The sequence below is a fragment of the Rhipicephalus sanguineus genome, chromosome 2 (genome assembly GCF_013339695.2).
Source record: "Rhipicephalus sanguineus isolate Rsan-2018 chromosome 2, BIME_Rsan_1.4, whole genome shotgun sequence".
NCBI lineage: Eukaryota > Metazoa > Arthropoda > Arachnida > Ixodida > Ixodidae > Rhipicephalus > Rhipicephalus sanguineus.
Genome location: NC_051177.1, coordinates 158,904,594 through 158,928,477, shown reverse-complemented (window position 1 = coordinate 158,928,477; position 23,884 = coordinate 158,904,594).

Genomic DNA, 23,884 nt, shown 5'->3' with positions numbered 1-23,884 from the left:
AATTTTTTATTTTCAACAACGCACATGAAAAAATCTCCCACCGGCACCACCTGGAGGTCAAAGCGTAAGACTGTTACGGACTACGACTACTACTACTACTACTACTACGACGACGACGACTACGAGGGACGAACGGGTGCCGCCTTAAGGAAGCTTCGCCCCCTAAAATTTTGCCGGTAGCTTAGTTGGTCTAGCGTCGGACGCTTACCGTCGCGGCCGCAACGACGTGCGTTCGATTTCCAGCGGCGGATCTTTTCATGTTTTTTTTTTCTCGCCCGTTGGAGTCCATTTATGAACGTAGTATAGGTAACGGAAGTGCCTGGTGGACACCGGAATAATAAAACGCTTTCGTGTTAAAAAAAGGAGCGGAAATGAAGTAACGGGCTGCTTCTTCCTTCGGAGCAGCGACGTTTCCTTTGCGGACGCTTAGAGTCACTAGAAAAATTTCAGAGTATCGCATCTGTTTTGCCGCGCTCCGACACCGACGCGATTGGCTTACTCGCATCACGAGACCTCCCGCCGTCATATCCCTTCCAAGCGCTTTGTGTGCAGGCGCGTTGAATGCAGAGCGCGGTCGGACATTAGCAGTACCACGGTCCCTAGAAATACCGTCGCTTTTTTTAAACGCGTCATGCAGATGCCAGAGTAGCTCACCAGTAACCGAACGTTGCTGGTGAGCTACTCCGGGAATCTCGTGTATTTTTGAATCCCGTGTGGAAAAACATTACGTCAAAGAGCGTCGTACTGGCTGCATAGTTGGCCGCGGACATGAATTCGCTCCCCGAAGAACACTCCTTTCTGCAGTGACCTACACAGCTTTGCTGGAAAGGATGCCATGCAACAGGATACTTCACCTTTACGGTTCGCTATGTTCAGCGATATTGAAAACTACATACTACATCTTTCTATTTGCTTGGCTGTTTATATCTCGGTCTGTGAACAGATTGTGCATGCATTTCGAGTTATAAGTGTATCACGCACGAGAGCGAAATCGAAGACTTACTAAAATAATAACTGTTTCTGTATACCTTGAAGGCAATGTCGCGTGATCATTTGCCACTGCGCAAAACTGAAGAATGGAACTCTGTTGATAAACTTGATATAACACAATGTTATGAAGCGTATTTATTAAAAAAAACAAAAATGTTGCTAATGCGCATTGCGCCGGGCGCACCCTTACAATACTCTTTAGTGGGTGAGAAATGGTCAAAGCAAAAAAGAAAAAAAACGGCTTATCCTCCCAGCATTGAGGGAATCGATTTCATGCGAGCCCTAGCTCGTATACATACTGTGTTGCAGTAGCATGCGCGTTAAAAATTTTCGGGATGTGTATTTCTGATCAAAATAAATAAAAGCACTGCGCCGAGGAAGTTTTAACAAGAGTGCATTAGGGAAAAAAAATGAAATTAAAAGCAGTGCAGAAACGGAACCTAGCTGTTTACGCGCTAGCAACGCCAAAAAAAAATTTCTCGGAACACAGCAAAATATTTGCAAACGAACTGTAACGTTGGTAATATTAAGGAGACAAAAATAGGAAAATGAAACAACTGAGCAGTGACGTCAATCATTTTTGATGGCCTATTTTCTACGTATCTGTTAGGAAATGACAATGTATTCGCAAAATAGAATGCACCTTACCTACCGCACGCCGATTCGCTCCTGCGTTCGGCTGCTGGCGTTCCGAACCGAGACAAATACTTCACGCACAACTTTCACTTACCGACACACACCACTTCTATTACAGATAAACCCCCAGCTGAACAGCAAGCATGGTGCGCAAGTAAGGTATGCGTCAGCGATCAGTCGAAGGACGCAAACCTGCGAAGTTCTCGATGTTCGATAAAGTTCTCGAATGCGTTATGAAGTGAACCTGAACACCGCGAAAGCTAGCGCAAACAGTCACGTTCACCAAGTGTCGAAATAAAGGTCATCTCGTACGGTCATTACGCTAATGCAACTATACAGCTCCGACCCCTGCGAAACACACCCGGCGTGAAACGAAAAGAGACCGATGAAGCCACGAAGAGAGTTCGCGAGCGCAGCAACATTCGCCGCACGTTTCATTAGCTACACCGCTTACCGCGCAGTCGATTCGGACTGTCGATGACTCGAAATCACTTCTGATATCCTTTTGAAGAAACACACACACACATATTGCAGTTACGCCGAGCGTAACACGGCATCGAGGCGAAAAGATCGGTCACTTCTCAACACACGCTACCAACGCGCCGGACGATCCGGAAGGGATATGGCCGCCGCGCCCAATGTTGCCCCACGTGCAGCCTACCTTTGCGGTACTCTGAAATTTTCCAGTGATTCTACGGACGCTTTACTCGGCGCGCCCTCTTGCGGCAAGCGCCAGCGGCGAAACTTCTCCTCACCCACGTGGTCTGGCGTGTGCGGGCATGCACACGCCGAGTTCTATCATGATTCCGCGTGAGAGCGGCCGCCCTCTGCGCTACGGGTATTATATTTCGCATCCTCTGGCGCTCGGTCGACAGCCTCAGACTATCCAGCACTACCCGACCTCGACCAGTCGCGTGCGATAATTAAGTCTGATGCGAGCAATACACGAGTGACGTTCATTGTTTTGTGTTGAGTAACGTCTGTGGCGCTTGTTTTTTTTATTTGTTGTTTTCTTCTTATCGCTCGGCGTGTGTCGATGCGCCGCATACTTTCGTGTGTCTCGTGTTGTCTGTATACGTTTGCGCGCTATCTGTTGGTCAGAAATACAGTAAGTCCCTCTTCACAAAACAGTCTGTTTTTTAATGAACACCTTAGACTGTGTTCATCAATAATTTGATTTTTTTTTTCGGCTTTAACATACTTGCCAAGCGCACGTATTTTTAGTTTTGCCGCAAAACGCGTGGGTAACATGGGATGCTTCGAGAATTAAAGACAGCAAGCCTAACATGCAGACTCCGGCTGAGAGCTCTTTGCAGTATCCGTCTCTTTCAAAGTGAATGCCGTCTCGCTGGCCGAGCGAAAACTTGCGAGTTCCGTCGTTCGTTTCGCGATGTTTTCATGAACACAGCTTGTCTGCTTGATTTGTTGTGATAGTTCGATATTAAGCTCAGCGGGACCGTTTTTTCTAATTACCAGTGCCGCACACTCTTTATCAATGGAGAATCGATGCACTCGCTGGCCTAATTGTGTTGTTCGCTCCGCTAGCCTCGTGTGAGCCAACTTTTCTCCGTGGCAAAACAAGAAGAAGAAAACGTTATTCATTTAAAGACGAACATAGGGGACATTGCCGTTTCGCCTTCAATGGAGCGAGGGTCACTCCATTTTTTTAAGAGTGTACGCTTCTGCCACGCAATATTACATGCGTTAAGGAGACTCCCCCATACATGAGATTCACACAGTGTTTTTTTTTCCGAAGCAGGTTGAAGCTATGGCGTGGCTCTGTGATAGAACACCTGCTTGCCGCGCGGAAGCCTGGGTTCGATGCTTCCTCGAACCGAAGATTATTATTACTTATTTTATTTGAATATTTCTTGTTTTTTCGCTGACAACCTACGGCGCCGACACCGACGCCGGAATTTCCGTGAAACAAGGTCTTAACGCTATTGCGTTAAAAAGAGGTATGGAAAGAAATAACCTTATTCTGAGCCCTGCGAGTTGGTGGGGCGGGGCTATTGTGACGGCCGGCAGCTTTGAACTCTGGCGGCTTCCTCGGTCCGCTGGGCGGCCCAGAGTTGATCACGAGAGAGCATGACATAAAAATTACAAACCCACAAATTTTCCTATACACAAGTGCCCATTAGTTCAAAATTAGTTCAAACGTTTTCTGACAGGCGGCCGAAATTTCCCCTGCGACGCTACGCTCCACCGCATGACGTGTTAAAGCACGCCGCATTCCACTATAGGATATCCAATGTGCTAACGGCTAGCTATTTTATGGACCATTTAGCGCTGGCGGTACCTTATATGCTTCACCAAAACGCGAAAATTGGCCATCGGCGTCAACGCGAACGATTCAAACCACCAACATAAGATACTGACGTCCAGATCGCCAGAATTTGTTACGTGATCTTGGCGCTTGGTCAAATGTGGGCCGATTACGGAGGCTGAACAAAACCAGATGAGGGCAGGAGGCTAGCAAAAGCTTGTAGCCCCTACGATCATGATGGCACAAAACCACGTTAGGTGCAGAAGGCTTTTGGATGGCGGTGAGGGAGAGTCAATATATTGATTGAGAAGAAAAAGAAGTGGCAATCGCGTGTCAGGCGAACACGTAAGATACCCTGTGAGTTTCTAAATGTTTTTTTTTCGTGCTCTCGGCTTGCTGGCTGACTTTGTATTAGGTTGATTTTATTTGCGTTTCTTTGCTTGCCGCGACACTTCTAAATTCGATAATTAAAGGAAGGAGTGAGAAGTTAGAGACACGAAACAGAAAAAAAAAAAAAACTTTCACACGCGCCGATTTTCCTTCATAAGACGTTGAAAAGCATCACGAGAAATAGGCAGATAATGTTTTGCCGTCATGACGGATACTGTCATATAAATATTCTGAAACTACAATAAAGTCGCTTGACATTCAAGATGCCACGTAACCATATGTGCGTACACAGCGATTCAGCTTGCCTCAACCATGCTACAAACTTATTGACATATGCTGCACAGACTGTCCCTTACTTTCGACGAATCATTTTTATCTATAGGAGAGTGCGCACCAGAATTGTACATTTCATTACTTTGAAAACATTCATTAACGAGACATTGAATACCCAAGGGGCCAGGAAAACTTCTCCCACGAAAGCAATCTGGTGCAAAAATAGATCAGCAAACGTGTGCACTGTTGCGATGAGAAGTCATCTACGATAATTGGATAAAGAAATCGCTAGAACTGCCGCGATAGCAGCCTGAACGTGTCGATTCAAATCAAATTTGCTCCTTTTGTGTTCGCCTTGGCGTGTAACCTACATGCCTTAGGGCGAGATAGCTGCATATAGCTGGTTCCGTCGCCCATCGATTGCAGGAGCTCGTAAGCCGTCGTAAGGCAGATGTTTCTGAAGAGTTCTTTGCGTACGCTCAGATAAACAGCAATAGGTGGCAGATAGAGAGGTACAGACGGGAAACGACGAAAAACTTCAAATCGCCAACGCACATAGATGCAACTATATCATTGAAATGAAACCCATATATCTGCGGTTAGTTAGGCTTTTTTTCTTTTATTTTAATGAATGTAAGACCACGCGAGCTTCTTGCATAATATGCGACTGTTTTTATGAGGTGAAGCCACAAGCGCCGCCGTGACAGGTGGCTGTTTTAGTATAGTGTAGTCAGAGAGAGTGATAACCAAAATGAGAGAAAGGCCGGGAGGTCAAACAGAATTGTAGCATCCTGTGTGCTACCCTACACAGGGGAGGCGGAGAAAGATGGAAACGAAAGCGGAGAGGAAGAGCATGCGCGTGAAAAAAAAAACAAATAAACAAAAGGAAGGCGTATGGCGGGAGTATACAGCCTATTCACTAGGCCACTGGCACGCAAAAAATCAGTAAGGCCTTAACTGATTTTCGGTTTGAAGACAGTTCGGATCGGCATTCGAGCACTGACCGTTCCGACAGGTGTCTGTCGTCAAGGCGGGCCAACACAGCAGCTAGCGGCAGTCTGTGCTAGCTGTAGCAAGGGCAGCGACAAGCAACGTGGTCTATCGTTTCTCCGCTGCCGCACTGGCTGCAAGCAGCACTGAGTATAGTGCAGAGAAATACGTTGGCGGTTCGACCATGTCCGCGATAGCCACGTGATAATGGGGGAGCAATTCGAAAACTCGTGCGTCGTTCTTTATGATTGCAGGTTTATGAACGACAGATGGACCAAGTACCGGAACATCATACAGAGTACTACAGCCTTGTCATATCTTGTTCTGCAAATGTAAATGTTAACCGATCTTTCCACGGCAAACGTCCCAGCAATTTAGGGGACCATCTCAAATGTGTTAAGGGAAGGAGGAAGGAAGGAAAACGGGAGAGAGGAAAGACAGGGATGTTAACCAGTTTGGCATAGCCGGTATGCTACCCTGTACAGGGTGAAGGGATGGGGGAGATTGAAAAAAATAGTAAAGAAAGAGAGAAAGAGAAGGGAACACACACGCACACACATAACTTCACAGCGCAGAGCGGCAGTCTTGTGCGGTATGTGGCATCATTAAGAGTCTACAGCCGCTCGTGAAAGTCTGTTGTCCTTAGGAATTTGAACAATGCCTTGGTTGCTTGAATTCTCGATGACTTCTCAGGATGACATTGGAGGATTGTTTCCAGTGTCATCGTTCTTTGTGAAGACGAGCGAGAGCGAATATGAGGGATCGTCTCTGCGCATCGTAGCGAGGACAGTCGCAGACGATATGCTGCAAGGTCCCCTCGGTGCCGCAGGCGTCGCAAAGAGCGTTGTCGGCCATCCCTATTCGAAACGAATATGACTTCGTGAAAGCCACACTTAGCCATAAGCGGCATAGCAGAGTGGCCTCTCTTCGGCAGAGTCCAGATGGTAGTTGAAGTCGCCACAACTCGTTGAGGTGGTGTTGCCGATAGTTTTGGCTTCTTGAGCTAATAAGTGTTGAGTGCGAAATATTCTTTGCGATCCTTGAAGCATGGCAGTAGCATCAGGCCTTGAAAGGGGTATAGCCTCGCCTTGTCGCCTTGCAAGCTGACCGAGCAGCATTATGGGCACGTTCGTTGCCAAGCACGCCGCAGTGACTTGGCAACCATTGAAACGTCACTTGGTGTTCCTTCTCGAATGACGTATGAATGATGTGTCTTATCTCGAATACCAGTTGTGTATGGTCCACGCCGCAGGGCTGAGAAGAGAGATTGTAGGGCTGCTTTGGAGTCAGCAAAATTGACCATCGCTGCGTTTGTTCGCGAATGACAACACAAAGTGCAGCGCGAAGAGCTGTGAGTTCTGCAGCCGTTGATGTTGTTGGGTGGTCGGTCTTAAAGCTAACAGTTACACCTTTCGCTGGGAGAACTACTACTCCGGACGAATCACGGATGGTCGTTGAGCCGTCGGTGTAAATATGTATGTGGTCGGTGTATTTCTCGTGCAGTAGAAGCAGAGATAGCTGTTTCAGGACAGGCGATGACAAATCAGATTTTTCCTTGATTCCTGGTACACTGAGGTGCACTGCAGCACTAACCAAACGGCAAGGTGGAATCGATAGTTTGGATGCGGAGCTGAAGCCTGTTGGTAGGTTGGCGGAGTAACTCCAGATTGTTGTGCAGTATGATGCTAGCGGACTTTCTGAGGGCAGTAGTATTGCCAGGTGGTGGTTAGGCGCTCGAGCAAAATGCCTGATGTGAGCTCTCAGGGCTTCTAACGCAATGTGCGTTTGTATCGATTGATCCTTGGCGATGGCAATAGTCGCCTCTGTTGGCGCACATTTGGGCAGATCTAGGCAAACTCTGAGTGCCTGAGCTTGTGCAGCCTCTAGAACACGAAGATTTGTCTTGCAGGTGGTGGTTAGTACATGAAGACTACATCTCAGAAACCCGAGAAAGAGTGCTCTGTATAATTCCAACATTGAATCAAGTGACATGCCCCAGTTTTTCCCTATCGCTAAGAAGGCTTAGAAGGTTTCGCTTAGAAGGAATCACGATCGGGCGCGTTGCGTCTTGTATTGCGCTCTTGATTGCTTGCTCTAACCCAGTGGACAGGCCCGCTTGGCAAACATTTTCCATATCAGACTGGAAAGTGGTCCAGTTAGTCATTCTGACGGTATTCTGTAAACAAGACTTCGAGAGCCCTTTGATTTGAAGATAGGTAGGAATGTCATCACTTCCATGTGTCTCAATATCCGAGCACCACTTAACACATCTGGTGAAGGAGCTGCAGACGAAAGTAAGACCTAGGCCGCTACCGTACGTCACACATCGAAGAAACGTTGGGCTGCCATCATTCAGGAGAGAAACGCCATGATTCGAGGCGAAACTTGCCAATCTTCATCCTCTTGCGTTTGTCCTTGTGCGTCCCCACGCCAGATGATGCGCATTAAAATCTCCTATATTACTCGTGCTGACTTATTGCATTGGACACACTGATTTCTTAGGCAGGGGCGTAGGCAGAAATTTTTTTCGGGGGGGGGGGGAGGGCATTTCCTTGATCCGACATTGGGTGCGGGCAGATAGTGGGATCGTGTGTCACTTTGTGCTCTGTATCTCATCGCAAAAAAAAAAAAAAGATTCGGGGGGGGGGGGGGGGCACGGGCCTGTGTGCCGCCCCTCCTGGCTACGCTACTGATGCTAGGATAACTTGAAGAGAACATTGTTTTTGTTCACGTGGGAGCCCTCCAAATTTTGCAGAGTGTCGTCTGAGCATTGTTTGTCAGAAAATTTATTCTCATATTAAAGTTTCTCGTTTCAATACCGCATTTGGCTTACAAATTAAAAAATAACGTCTGAGTAACGTGTTAGAGGCTCAACATAATTACTTCAATTTTTCTCCCATATACACCTCCTGAAATTTCCCAAAAATCTACTGTTTCCATTTTTTCTCTTGTAATTATACGCTATGTATGGCTATCTGGGTAATGAATACTCACTCTAGGGGAGGTATATTTCCCGTTAAAAATATTTTCAGACAATTGGAGTTTCTAAATTTTACGAGAAAAATCACAAATTTCAGAAATTTATCAATTTGGCCCACATTCAGACAAAATTGCACCACCTGGGGCTCCAGTTAAATTCAGCTTGATACCTCAATAGACAGCAAAAAAAAAGAAGTTCTACTTGTATGGCAAACTTCATGGTAAGATTTTCTTGTTTTATGGACAGAAAGTAATTTTCGAACTTCCTCATTGATGCTATCTTCCCATTTGATCACCCCGCCACGGTAGTCTAGTGGTTATGGCGCTCGACTGCTGACCCGAAGGTCGCGGAATCCAATCACTGCCGCGGCGGCTGCATTTTCGATGGAGACCAAAATGTTCGAGGCCCGTGTACTTAGATTTAGGTACACGTTAAAGAACCCCAGGCGGTCAAAATTTCCGGAGCCCTCTACTACGGTGTCTCTCGTAATCATATGGTGGTTCTGGGAATTTAAGCCCCAGATATTATTATTCCCATTTGGTCATGCGGGAGCTTGCTCATTGCGGGACCTTGCTCATTGAAGTTACTCTTTCAGGTTTATATGTAAGGGCTCATACAATGAATTCTAGGGCTGTTTATGAAAAGTCGCAGTTTCGCCGCAAAGGCGAAGCAATGAATGCGATAACAACAAATTGGACTGAAACGCGAAGAACGGAAAGCAGCTCGAAACTTCCAGCGCGTCGCTCAAGCGCAAAGCACGCACGAAAGGAAAACAAACAGGACGAGCGCGAACTATCATGCGTCACAGCTCGGCACTTGAAGCGCACTGCTCAAACATAACGCAGGACGCACGAAACGAATGAATAGGTGCACACAGGACGAGCGCGAACTAACTGTCACAATTGATGCTTATTCCTGTTTTGAACAGCGCGCTGCTTTAGCAAAACGCGGCCGCTGCAGCGAGCGAAGTGACCTTCGTACGCTCTGTGACTTCAGCGCGGACATCGCGGGGAAAGCACAAGACTTACAACCCCCCGCTCCATCCTCCCCGCCCGCCCCCTTCTTTCTTCGAGATAAGCACACGATGGCGACCACGCCCTGAATGGCGAAGAGCAACGGCGTTACCCGGCAGCTACTACAGCGCGAGCAGACAGCGGAAGCACAAGGTTCTTCCTGCGCAAATATCGCGCTCCTCGCGCCATCTCGATGGTAATGGAGAAACACTTGTAAGCGCCTACCGTCTCTGAGTACTGAGGTAAAGGGTGTGTATATAACGCTCGCCGTTATCTACCTCAAGGATCTGCTTTGGTGGCCTAGTGGTTAGCGCCTCGCACTGTGGGTCGCTGGTTCGATTCCGCGCTTCGAAAGCTATTTTTTTCCGAATTACTTTTCTTTGCGACTTTTACATATGTACATATACATATACGCAGCATGACGGCGGTGGCGGCGACGGCAAAAACCAGCTGAGACTGTCCATATAATTGCTATCGCAATAAAAGAAAAAAAAACATGGCTGATTCCTCTGTCATAGGAATCGGTATAACACGAAAGTGAAACGTGTCTTCACAGATGTAGTTGAGCGTTTGTTGTGTATTCTTTCGACCTAAGTGCGAAGGAATGAATGCTACAGCATCAAATTGTAACGTTACGCGAAGAACGGCAAGCCGCTCGAAACTTGCAATGCACTGCTCAAGCAGAAAGGACGCGCGGAACGAACATACACAGGATGAGCGCGAGCTGTGACAGCTGTAACTTATTTCTCTGTGAGCAGCGCGCTACTTTCGCAAAAGCGGCCGCTGCAGTGAGCGAGGTGACCTTCGTGCTCTCAACGGAAACTTGCAGGCAGAGCGGAAGACGTACAAACCACCGAGATCACGACACAAGCGCCCGCACGAGCAACCACGCCCTGTCGAGGCGCGCGCTGATCCGCGCGGGCGACGACATTTAAAGCGCGCTCTTCGAGCCCTTCGCGCCATCTCGCGAGTGATAACGAAAACACGCTGTACCACCGATCTCCGAGTGCGGCCACCGGCAAATGATGTACATAAATAGCTTGCCGTTAGCATAGCAGAGAACATGCCGTCCGTGGCGGAGTCGTTTCACGCTGCGCGCTGGCGATCGAGTGGTCGTAAGTTCGACTCGTGGTGACGAAACTTTTCCTTATAGTTTTTTCTTTGCGATATGTTAGACTTTCTAATTTACAACGTCATATCCGTGAGGGAAATGCGTCAGTGGAGCCGTGGTGGACCCCGGCACAAAACACTTTAGTGTTAAATATTACCGTGATGGACAGACGATCACTTCTATTTACCTCAAAAGACCGACCATTTCATTGACATCTGAACTAGTTATGCCATTAGAAGTGATTTTCCCAATGTTCTAGGAAAGCTGCTATTGCCTCTTTCAATATTCTTTCAGAAGTGAAGATTCAATTAATGTATCCCCATGCCTGCATTAAGCGAAAACAATTATCGCGCGTAACACTTCTTTTTAGAACAGAAGCCGGTAATCCGTGCTCACCTTATTCAGCGCCATGTTTGCCTTTCTTCTATGCCAATTTTCGTCGGTTTTCCATATGGTTTCCCAACAGAACGCAAATGGGTTTGGAGAACTTCCTTTTATACTTATTCTCCTCTCTTCTTTCTTTAAACCTATTAAAAAGTGAAAGGTTGCGTTGATGCTCGCGAGAAACCGTTAGTGCGCGTGAATTCTGTAGCTTCCCGCACTTCTTTCATCCTTTTAAGGGTCGAAAAGAGGAGCTCTCGGAGATTCAAACGACTGAACCTCTCGCATCAGCGTAACCGCGGAGCTCGTTATTCTCAAAGTTCGTGTTTGAGAAAGCTTGATGAACACCAAAGGTCAAACCGGATCTCAAAGAGGATTTCGAACGCTTGCATTCCTTCAAGGGAGCTGTTGCTTGCGCGCTGAAAGGTCACGCATTTGCAACGGTTCCATTTTGTTTTCAAATCGGAGACAGCAGGAACGCAGTCCTCTTGAATGAAGATGTTTCATGTCCTAACTGGCACAGGAGAAGTCAGGTTGAACTTTGCTTTCGAATCACAACGAGTGCGCACGACTTAACTTTTTCTTTTTTTGCAGGAATTCGTGATGCAAAATTATGTATTTCTGTATTTCATGATACCGAAAACTATCTACAGACTCCTGTATCAAGGATAAAATGTCAATAAGCTTGCATTATGCACATTATTTGGTGCTCATCTTCAAAGTGAAATGGCAACGTTTGCTATAGAGAGAGCGGACAGATCAGCTGCGCACTCAAGGGTGGAATACGATGCCGTAATCGGCCCTGGTTCCCATCGTTTCTTCATTCGCTTGCAATGGTTCGCTTTTGGGTGGACACCTCAACCGTGGCGTGAGAAAAAGAAACGTGTATACGTGTCACTTTAGCAGTTGTAAACTGCTCTGTAATGCCTACTGCAGGTGTAGTTGCGAGGTGCCCACCACGCCATAATTCATCGTTGTGCTAAGTAACCGTTATGCGTCAATAGGTGTCCCTACGCAGCTGCACACGTTGTTGCATATATATGGCTGATGATGAAGATGATTATTAATTATGACTGAGAGTTTGCAATGGGAGGGCCTTCAAACCACATTCTTGTTGCGATTCATGTGATTTGGCGTCTTGTGCGATTCTAATTTTCTCTCACGCAGAAGAGCAGGCTCACGCAGTTTATTTCGCCATCAAAAAACAAAACATGATAGCCGAGGAGACCGCGGTAAAAACTACCTTTCGACAGCTTGACAACGCCATGGACACCTACAAGAAACAAACACTTTTGGCGGTATCGCAACCGCATGAAAAGAAGGCATAAAGAACGTTTCACGCTGTGAAAAGCAGTAATACAATATGTGCTGAACGATACAAGCATATGCAACAATACGTAGCAAAGAAAGGACATTATAGTACAACTCCATGATTTATGTAGCGAATAAAAAATGAATGTAAACAAAGTGAGAATCAGGTACAGCGTAATTAGAGTACATGGTCATCATGTTACAAATATATAACGTAACAACATTGGCTTAACATTTTAACAAAACAAGAAACAAGGCATTATGTAGCAATATTAAGCATCTTGGTGAAGGAAATTTGAAAAACAATTTTTTTCTGGTGTTTTCTAGAACGATGTTCTAGAAAACACCACAAAAAAGTTTTTGAAAATTTTCCTACAACGATGTTCTAGAAAACGCAGTCCTAACGGGTGTTTTCACCCTACATGACGCTTGTATATGGTTTTGCCCCGATGATGTTTCAAGCAGTTGCGTGGCTCTGTGGTACAAAACATGACGGCGACGCATGTTTTTATGATAAGCATCAATCGTGATCAGCAGCCATTGTGAACCACACCGCCAAAGCCAACCTCCGAGTTTCTGCGACACGGGCTGTTTTAGGCTATCGCGTAAATGTTTTGATGGTTTTGAAAAGAAAAAATTTTTCAGATCCCACGTACCGTGGGAACCTATGTTACGCGAAGCATGCGCGTTATAGTGACTGTGGCGTAATTTTCCACATTGAGCGAAACGTTACGGAATGATGCTAGAGAAATGTCAAAGTGGTAAACACACGCTCATATGTTGAAGAGTCACATATCTGTTATATAACCAGTTGTTTATAGTTGCTTAACGATGGTAACAGCAACATGGTTGCTACCAACAACATACGCGATAAGCTGATATGTAGTGCTTATATTCTTCAATACCGGATAGCGCGAATCCGAACAGGACAAAGAAAGAACACAGATGCGCAGGACAGGCGTTGCTGGCAACTAAACTGCATTCAAGAAAGTTTCTCTAGATATATGCACGGCCCAGTGGCACGTGCAGGCGCACTGCACGTAGGTTACAGTCACAGTTACAGTTGTTATGCTTATAGTTGTCCGTTATGACGGAGAGCGCACGCACATTTCCCGAACCCGTGTGTATGTGTTGGAAGAGGTTCTTGACAGTTCTTGAACAAGGTCATTAACACCGTGATCAGTGAACACCAGCAGCTGGACCGGACTTGTTAACTGGGTCAGTTCGTGATCGCGGTTATGAGGAGTCTAAGTGTAGTGAAGTGCGAGGTATGGTGCAGCTGCTGGAAATCCTGGATGCCTCTTACGATAAAATGATCTATGATGTCTCCTGTCGTGGACATAGCAACGAGGTCTTTTTATGGCCACTCCACATCCAATCCCTTTCACACAGTATGAGGACCAAGCGTTGATGGGTCTTGATAAAATAATGTTGAAGTCACCGGTAATGATGAGAGGCCTGGTCCTCTCAGCAGATTTATTGTAGGAAGCATTAACGCCGGTTTTCGCGTAATCCACGTCGTGCAAGTTGCGGACCACGTGGACGAGTGGACGGTAGTTGAGCGTCTTCCAGGGGTGTTCTGTCTTCACTTTCCTCACTTTCCTTGCGTCTGCCGCGGTGGTGTAGCGGTTACGGTGCTCGGCTGCTGACTCGAAGGTCGCGGGTTCGAACCCGGCAGCGGCGGTCGCATTTTGATGGGGCCAAAATGCTAGATGCCCGTGTTCTGTGCGATCTCGGTACACGTTAAAGAATACCCGATGGTCAAAATTTCCGGAGCCCTTCGCTACGGCGTTTCTCATATCATATCGTGGTTTTCGGACATAAAACCCCAATAATTAAATTATTATCACTCTCCTTGCGTGTCGATGTGTGTGTTCATGGTTACTGTGTTGGTTGAGACTATGTATCACCTGTGGCGCGTTGATGTGAACGCATCGACAATGCCTATTTGCGGAATATAGTCTATGTTCATTTTAAATAGCTCGTACGTCTCGACACTACGCTTGCACTGAAGTCGTAAAAGCGGCATGTTGTAGTACCAGCAGAGCGGAAAGATAAATGTGTGGTGTTACGTGGAAGATATCAGTTCATTGCGCGCAATTATGCCGTTATTCTGGTACCGAGGGCAATGACCTTCGTGTCTCGACTTTATCACATTGAAGTAGAAAAACCGCAACAGTGAATACGCTCCAGTGGCGTCGTCTCCTAGCCTACATATCGTGGTACGAGTAGTTTAAGAGTGGCGTTGGTGACGTCCCGTGCGAGTCAGCATTAGGCAATGGTTAATGAGGCTTACGCATATATTTTGTGAGAGCAGGCAACGGTATTATGCAATTTTCCGTCGTTGTCGCACAGAATTCTCGCTGTAAGTGTTGTATAATTGTTCTGTATTTTTTTCTATATTCAATGAGCAGGAATTTGCATACATCTAAATAGCACCGTCAGTACAAAAACCCTTGAACAAAATTTACCTAACTTTTTTCAAACATCACTGACGTATGCGTGACACGGTTGTATTGCATGCATTACAATGTGGAATGCAATAAAGAACGTGTTTCGAAGAGAACGACTAGCTCGCACAGTTTATTACCCTCCTGTCACCAGCATACCAGCAGTACAGATTTAAAAAAGCGTCTACTTTGCTTACCTCTCCGCATAAACGTCACACTGTAATAAAAGAAATGTTTGTTTGAGTGATGTGCATTTCTTGGAACTGACAGCATTTTCGAAGGCAGCGCTGGCAGCACTGTTTATGCTTGTTTTGTGTTCCCTATATGTTACGACTGCGTAGGGCGCATGCGTAGATTGCTGTTTACGGCTCTCCTAGCCCGACCGAGTAAAAATGGTTTGGAGAAGACGGCTTTGTCGTATCCCATCCAGAAACGTGTCCCACTCCTAGGGACAACAAAAAAAATTCATTGAAAGTGACGTGCGAACATTTCTTTCGAACAGTTGCCAGAGCGAAAACTCGACAACCAAGCGGTAAGAGAGGGGGCAGACGAAGTCGATGTTGACGGGAAGAAAGCAAGAACGAGAACGAGGTTTAGACAAACCCGTGGGTAACAATAAACTGAGTTTGGAACAGAGAGAACTTTCACTGGAGAGATTGGAGGAAAAAAATTCCGCAAACATTCGCAAAAAAAGCAAATATGATTTCAGGTCAACGAACGAGCGTTTCCAAGGAATACGACGCGCGTGGTTTTTTGTTTGATGAAGGCAAGCTTCACCTTTTGCAGGCGTCGATCCGGATTCCCTTTCAATGAAAGGAAATCGAAATTGATGGAAGTCTTTTTTTTTCTATTTTAGGCGGGCAGCGCTGCTTATTTTATTTCCTCTTGTCGTCCTCAGCTCAGGCTTTTGTTTGCTTGTTGCACTCCCATTTCTTAATTTGGAGAGTGAAAAATACGAACACGTTGCCTCAGCTTGAAAGCTCACAGTAATGCATCCGGAGCCAATGCATGTCGATCCAAGCTAACGGCCAGAATTTACAGCAGTGACGTTCTTTGTCTTCCTTGCACAATCAGCGGAGTCCTTGTTTTGTCACTAACTTTCTTTCACTTCTCCAACAGTGCGAACGTAGAGACAGATCAAGAACCAAATGCCTATGGACATTTACGTCGAGGTGTAGAAAAGAAAATTCGCTGCAACGTACGCCTTTAAAAAGCGGAGGGAACAACGTACAAGTTGAACTCTGAACTTAGAGGCTCGTTCCGTATAACAACATTATGGAATAGACTCCTATAAATAAAAAAAAAAAAACGCCAGGCCTGCGCGGAAAGCGCAGCACAGTCACAGTCACAGTAAGCCGTAGCACTGGGCACTCTAGACAGTGCGTCAACACTGTCGGGGTTATTAAATCGTATTCTGTCGTGTTTGTAGGGGCGCTCGCATTCTGTGCCGTCTCTGTGCATTTCAATTTCAGGGCCCCGATCCTCTACACCCGCACGGCCGTCCGCGCTGAACCGCAAGAGTGCGAATGTGTGGATTACCAACATGGGTCAAACGTAGACGTAGATCGCGTCATCACTGACAAGCGAGCATACGTCGCTATCATTACCCTGTTATGGCCGGTAAAATGGCACATTTGTTTATGTATAATTACACTAGCGACAGTTTGGACACAGACACACATTCAGAAAGGGTCCAGTAACTGAGTATTTACTAACAGGTTATCGGGAATACAGATTGCTTACGGCTGGTAGATACCGTACTGAAAAACATCTTCGGAGCAGTAGGAACAGCATGGGGTGCGGACTCGACCCACAATGTTCGTGACATATGATCTTGCGTCTTAACCCTACGCCTTTTGAACTGCGTCCTCTGGGACATTTCCGTGCTTCTTGGAGCAGAGCTGGAGTGTCATTGGTGAGTGGCATTTATATATGGAAAGTGCGTACCGTGCAGTGCTCTTTTTCCGAATACTAAGCCGAAGAGTGGTAAGCATATATCGCTCTTGCGAGGTCGTATTATTAGAACAGTACTGATCGAAAGCTACAGCGGACACAGGTTACGCGAGGCTCTTCACAGCCGGCCCCTGATCATCGCGGGAGCATTCACAGGGACACAATAACAACAGGGACACAACTGGCATATCGCGCTGAGCCATCCGCATTTAGTGATGTGGCGACATCGTCCTGTCTCTTCTTTCAAATACCGCAGGGGTGTCATTACTTCTTTAAGGCAAATTGCGCTGAAGCTTCCAGAGTCGGCAGTAGATGAAGACATAAGGCAGCGTACGGTGGGAGTAAAGGTTAAGAGATACTTGAGGTTCCTTAAGTGCAAAGAACGCGAAAGCAGCGGGGAGCGTAGGTAAAGACAAGGAACAGACTGGTGATGCCGGCCATGCCGCAGCCTGTCTGGCCGTATCGGCCATATCGGCGTCCATGATATTTTGACGTCGACGTAATATGGTTCTCATCATCATCATCATCCTGACTACGCCCATTGCCGCTCAAAGGTATCTCCCATGTTTCGCCAATCAACCAGGTCCTGGACAGGCTGTGGCCGCGGTATATCCACGATCTTCATAATCTCCCTCTCTTAGAAAAAAAGTTAGTAACTGGTCAGTAAATGCTTGCATTTAGTAGTTTCGAGCTCATTTTACTACCTTCGCGAAATCTGTTTACTAGACAGCAGTAAGTAAAGGTCGTAAAGTGCTGCCTTCACTAACCAGAAAGTTTACATGGTGTTTTTAACTAAGCAACTACTGGCCACCCACGTTGCCAGACCTTTCGCAGATGCGCAGTATACTTTGCCGTAATCGTGACGGTCTTTAGCAAAATTTAAACAAACGTTAACTTTATTGATTACCATAGAAATAAAGTTTCGTGCTACGTGATGGCACGCATATAAGCTAATTTAAGGGCACACGATAATGTGTAGAAAACATCAATTATTCTTCTAAATTCTATGGTTGCTAACCAGTACACGGTGTGCTATCCCAAAGTAGGAGCATAAATAGTCTTCAAGCCGCTGCTAGAGTAGATATCGGCTACGTAAAAGTCTTGCTATTCTTTGTATGCGCTTGCGTGTGTGTTCTCATTCGTGATGAGTTCATGCTTCTATGTAGGTTGCTGTGATGTGTACTTACCATGTTAATTACATGAAGTAATTAGCGGCCATTAGTTAAAGTACGAGGAAATGCCACTTCGTTTTTTCAATACTTTAGGTACTTTTGTAATAGAATCATCTTGATATGGCAATGCACACGCACATATAAACAAAATAGGCGTAAATATCTAATTGGCTAAATGTAGTAGAGTTAATACGGTTAGTAAGTTGCTAGCCCGGTTATTACCAACTTAGTAATGGACTAGCCATTCGAGCTAGTGCTATTCGCTCACTAACTAGGTAGCAAGTTCCATTAACCTGCATTTTACTACCTTCACTTACAAAGAGGCTAGTATATTTTGTGACAAGTAAACGGTTAGTATTTAGTTAGTGAATATGCCGACCTTTTTTTTCTAAGAGTGTATCTTCCTACCTAATTTTCTCCTGCAACTTTTGCGCCTGCCTTCTTTTGGAATCGAGCTCTGATAATTTTTAACGTTTCAAATAAACGTGCGCATCGAGTTCAGCATGCCGTCGCGATCAACGATGTCAAATGCGGCAGCGCTACGAGCCCCGGGTGCCCCACAAATTCCATGAAACAATCTCCCCTCCTCTACGTGCCTTTCGGCATTCCTTCTCCCCTCAACGTTCGCCGTGACGTGAACATGTCGTCTGCTCGTCATCTGCAAGACCTGTTTGTTCGCTTGCAGGCACGCACGCTTGCTGCTCTTCCTGCTCGCACGGTGAGAAGGAACAGTCGGCCAGGAGGAGAGACGAGCCGACGAACGGAGCACAGCGAAGGAATGAGCGAAATGAGCGAGGCCGTCTTTCGTACATTCAAATGCGTGTAACTGCGCTACTACGGCACCGTTTCGAAAAATTATCACGGCTACGTGTTCGTTGTAGACTCGTGCACAAATGCGACACCACTGCTAAATTTCGACTTCTGTGTGGTTTAGGGGCCCTTTAATGACCAGCGGTGATGTTGCCTTCGCGCTACGTACCCTGCCCATTTCTTCTTGATTTCGACTAAGATGTCGTTGACACCCGTTTGTTGCCTGACCACTCTGCTCTCATCTTGTCCCTTGAGGTAGCACGCCGAGCAGCTAAAGATCGCCATTTGTCGCTAACAAGTGGAATATCGTCTCAGTTTCTTCGCTTACGTCGTAGCCGGAGACCGCAACAATTGCGTGCTAACTGTAAGTGTCGCAGAGCGATCTTGCCGGCTCAACCTGGCTACACGTTGTACGATATTCGCCTTGATGAGCATGTGTTCAAGGTCGGAATTTGGATAGGATAACACTTTGTCTTTCATTGCAGCAAGTGTCATATTACCGTGCAGGCCTTAGACAACACATACTGAATAACGGCGCATGCGCTACGCAGCTTTAGTTAATGATTGTTCACGTAATGTCTTCCCTGGGGGCCAATTAGCGTCAGGGGCTCGCAGGTGGCCTTCTCAAATAGGCAAGACGCATTTTTGTACGTCGCTTCATTTGTTTCTCTAGGTTTATGATTCCTTGCATTTAGATAAATAAAATTTAACGCTTCTCTATTGCTATCTGTCTGTCGCTAGAGATTCAGATTTTTACTTACTCTGTTGACTCTTGTAGGCAGTTTTTAAATTTATTCGATAATAATGTTCATTCTAATAAGCCTGCCTTAGAAGATATACCGTGCACGCGGTAAACAGAAGAGAACAGCGAAATGACATTTTATTCTTTTCCATACACTAATGATGTAACAAAACAGATACCCAAAAAACAGAGCGACAGACCTCATTCAAACATATCCACTGCGATTAACATTAGTTTTTAGATTAAGAATATTTATTGGACAATTCCTGTCCACCCAGTGCTTGAGCTGAAGTACTCGGACAGGCAGACAAAAGTTCCACGAAAAAGAAAAGCAATACATGAATGGCATGCATTACTTTTTGCATGTATTACCACGACAATGTATCATTTTATTAATCATGTAAATGTAGCCATTTTAGGTGTTTGCTGCAAAGTTTGCAGAGTGTTGTCATATGGGACTGATTTTCAAGATGGTATAGTTTCCAAATTCGACGTTTCGGAGAAAATATGTCGGTGGTACCGATATTATTTTCGGCGCCAAGATTCTTAAAATGATGGTGTAATTCAAACGTAAAGAAGCAACCATGCGTTTAAACGTGTGCACTTTTTTCGATTTCGATTTGTACTTTATTGAATCCGGCTACGACTCCTAAATTTCAGCTCTAACGTAAATTAGGATTTAGCTGCTAAGATATGGGTATTATCTTGAATACCCATATTGGGTCCAGCTATTCCATCGGGGTATAGTTCAAGAACGAGAAGTGCATTATCTTCCCCAGGCGGCTTTTCTAGATAAAGACGACTTATGTTCCACGATATATATGTATACAAACTTCAACTGCTATAAAAAGTCAGTTTCACCACAAGGGCGAAGCAATGAATGCGATAGCAACGAATTGTAGCGTTATACGAAGTGAGGATGGCAGCTGACTGTTTTGTATTCGATCTCACGTAACTACAAAACGCTGGTGTAAGAGAATACGGCCGCTCCAGGGAGAGATGCTCTCAGTAAAGTCACTTCGCGTTGAATGTGCAGCACGTAGAACGGTACACGAGCCGCCCGCTGTGATGGCTTTGGAGATAGCGCGCGCCCTAGCGTTCTCGACCGCACCCTTACATTCAAAGTTCAAAGTTGTTCTTCGCCTCCCCCCCCCCTCCCTCCGGGCGAATGCACCCTCCGAGCGACGGAGGGTGCATACGCCTTTTTATGCTCGTTAAAACGGGCAGGGTATTTCCTGTCTATTTCCACGGCCGGCCCCCGAGCAGGATACTGTAATCGCATGCACCTCCGAGCGACGGAAATGGGCGGGTGGTTTGAACTCTGCTTCGGCCGCCTTCGTCATCCCCGCTTGCGCGCTTTCACCCGCAGTAGAACATACGATGCGCGGGGCACCTTATCAATTTGGACTTCATACGGGAGGGACATGACGGCGACGGCGGCGGCAAAAACCCGTCGAACTGCCCATATAATTGCCATCGCATAAATAACCAAGCAAAGATATCGTGTAGAAGGCACATGTGGCAACATCGTATCGTCGAAGGCTTTGTTCCTCCTAAGTCTGAATATAGGGTGCTTAGATATCTGATCGCACATAAAGGGAGACCATATAAATGTAGTTGTAATGTATTCACAATACGCTGGTATATAGGAAGTACGTTTTTATTTATTGAAAACCGAGTATGCAAATTGCTACGTTTGTAAGTGGAGATGTTTCGGAGAAAGAGTGCAATCTCAATAACTACACGGTAATGTTCATTATAGCTCTTGATATTATTGAAGAAAAAAGTCACAGTCGCGCCACAAGGGCGAAGCAATGAATACGATAGCAACAAGTCGTAATGTTTTACGAAGTAAGCCTAGCAGCTAACTCTTGTATGCGATCTCGTGTAACTCTAAAAAAAAGTCACAGTTTCGCCGCAAGGCCGAAGCAATGAATGCGATAGCAAGAAACTAATGCTATATGAAGTGAGGCTCGCCAATGGATACTCTCAGTCTCAACAGCGCTCCTGTTGCAAAGGCGGCCGAAGCAGCGAAGGAAACTAGCGTGCTTCAAGTGTCGAGCTGTGACACTTGATAGTTCGCGCTCATCTTCTGTTTGTTCGTTTAGCGGCGTCCCTTGAGCTCGAGTGGCTCTCGTACGCTCCGTAACACGAGCGCGGACATCACGGTGAAAGCGTGAAACATCCCTCTTCCCCTCAGCACAAGAAAACCGCGCGAGCAGACAGCGGAGGGCAAGGTTCTCCCTGCGCAAGATAAGAAAAGCGAGCGAGCTCGCTGACGACTTTTAAATGCGCCTGTCGCGCTCCTAACGCCATCTCGCTGGTAATGAAGAAATGCTTATACGCAGCCGTCTTGAGGTCCGTCCAGCGGTAAAGGATGTGTATATAACGCTCGCCGTTAGCTACGTGGAGGATCTGCGTTTCGTGGCGCAGTGGCTAGCGCCACTCGCTGCGGAGCAAGAGGTCCCTGGTTCAATTCCGCGATTCGGAAGCTTTTCTCTGAATTATTTTTCTTTGGGGCTTTTATTTATATATACAGACTTATACATACACGGTGCATGACGGCGGCGACGGCGACGGCGACGGCAAAATTCAGCCGAGACTGTCCATATAATTGCTATCGCAATAAAAACAGTGGTGTAAGGAAATGCGGCCGCTCCACGGAGAGAAGTGCTTTTGATGCATTGTGTCGTCTCAACCAGAAGCGGCATGTAGAAGGGTATACGATCCGCTTGCTGGTGTGTGCGGAGAAAGCGCGCTGCAGCTCTCGCAACCGCACCCTTGTGATCATAGTTCTCCGTGGCTGCTTACGCGTCCCGGCCGCCCCCCCCCCCCTCCCCAGCGTCCATTCACACTCCTTCACCCGACGAAAGGCGGGCGGGGCGTTTCCTCTGTGCTTGAGGAACAATCGATGGCTGGCGTCGCACGCGGGGCGATGTCAGTTCATGCGCCCTCCGTGTGACGGAGACCGCCGGCCGCTTTCATCTCCGCTTCAGCTGCGTTCGTCATCAGCCCTGGCGCGCTTTTAGTCGCGAGTAGAACATGCGATGCGCGGAGCGATGTTATCAATTTGGTCTTGATACAGAACACGAGGGTGTCACAAACTATCTGTTAGCCTATCTGTGGAAACAATTAGCCTATCTGTGGAAATTTTTGCACAGATGCATTCTTGTTAACTAAGCCCTTTCGATTAGCCTGCACTGTTTAAAAATTTATTTTCCGAGCGTCTGCGCAACTAGAGTAAGGCCACTTTCTGAGTGTAATTTCATATGTGCAAGCTCGACGGCAACAAAAAAAAAAATTTCAACAGCGCCATAGTTAGTAATGTCGATCTTGTAGTGGTCAACAGCCCCCGCATTTCTCAAGGATATTATTCCGCTGCACTTGATTTTTCATTTAGGTCCCTCCTAGAAGGAAACTTACATTTTATCTTGCGCTGTAATCAAAGTTTAATACGGTTGAGATATCTTACCGAATCATTCGTACTGTAAGGCGTTTTCTTATAATATAAGCCGCCTAGTTTACTATAACCGAGACTATCACTACATCACTGTACCCACTCATTACATGGCAAAATCCGCGGCTCCGAAACTCCAAATGCGTAATACAGCAAACTGCTGAAACAAAAATTAACCGAATAATTGGACTGCTTTGATATGAGTAGCAAATGATTCGGAAGATCTATTCTTGGATGCATATCTGAACGCAATCGCCACAAATTGAGCGAAAAGGAATTGTCTGCAGCCCAAAAAAAAGGACAAATCTGAAACAAGGATACAGGAATAAGCTCCACCTCCACCACTCATATATCTGCACGGAACGGCCACTACCAGGTATGCGCAGTGAGAACCTCATAATGACTCAGTTTGTTCACCCTGTTTACAAACTCTTATAAAGCAAAGGGGTCTCAGCGACAGCGCCTAACGCTGCATGCTTTTAGGCATATTGCGATATTTGTAATACCACACTGTCTCCAGTCAGTGTTATCCTTAAAACGCTGGTTCGATCTGGTATTTAAAATGCAGCATAACGATAATAGTATTTCAATTTCTTCGACAAGGATAACTTTTGTGCTTTTTCTCTAAAAAGCATTCGACGTAAGTCTAGGTTTTTTTGCAAAAGAGTGTATCAATTCAACTGTTGGAACTTATTACAGGACGCGTTATCCCATGTTGCTCTGGTTTAGAAGAGGAGGTTATTAATGGGTAAATAATAATGCTACCTTCATAATCTAACTTATTACGTAAAAAGATGAACATATATTGTAACGACGTGGGATCGACGAGGACACGGAGAACGATAGGCAAACACGCTTTATCATTCAGAGAAACTGCCACGTCTTCTTCGTCCCCGCGATGGGCCAGAAACACTCGCGCTGCTTCGTTGCCGTCGCCACTGGCACATACGCGCGGCATT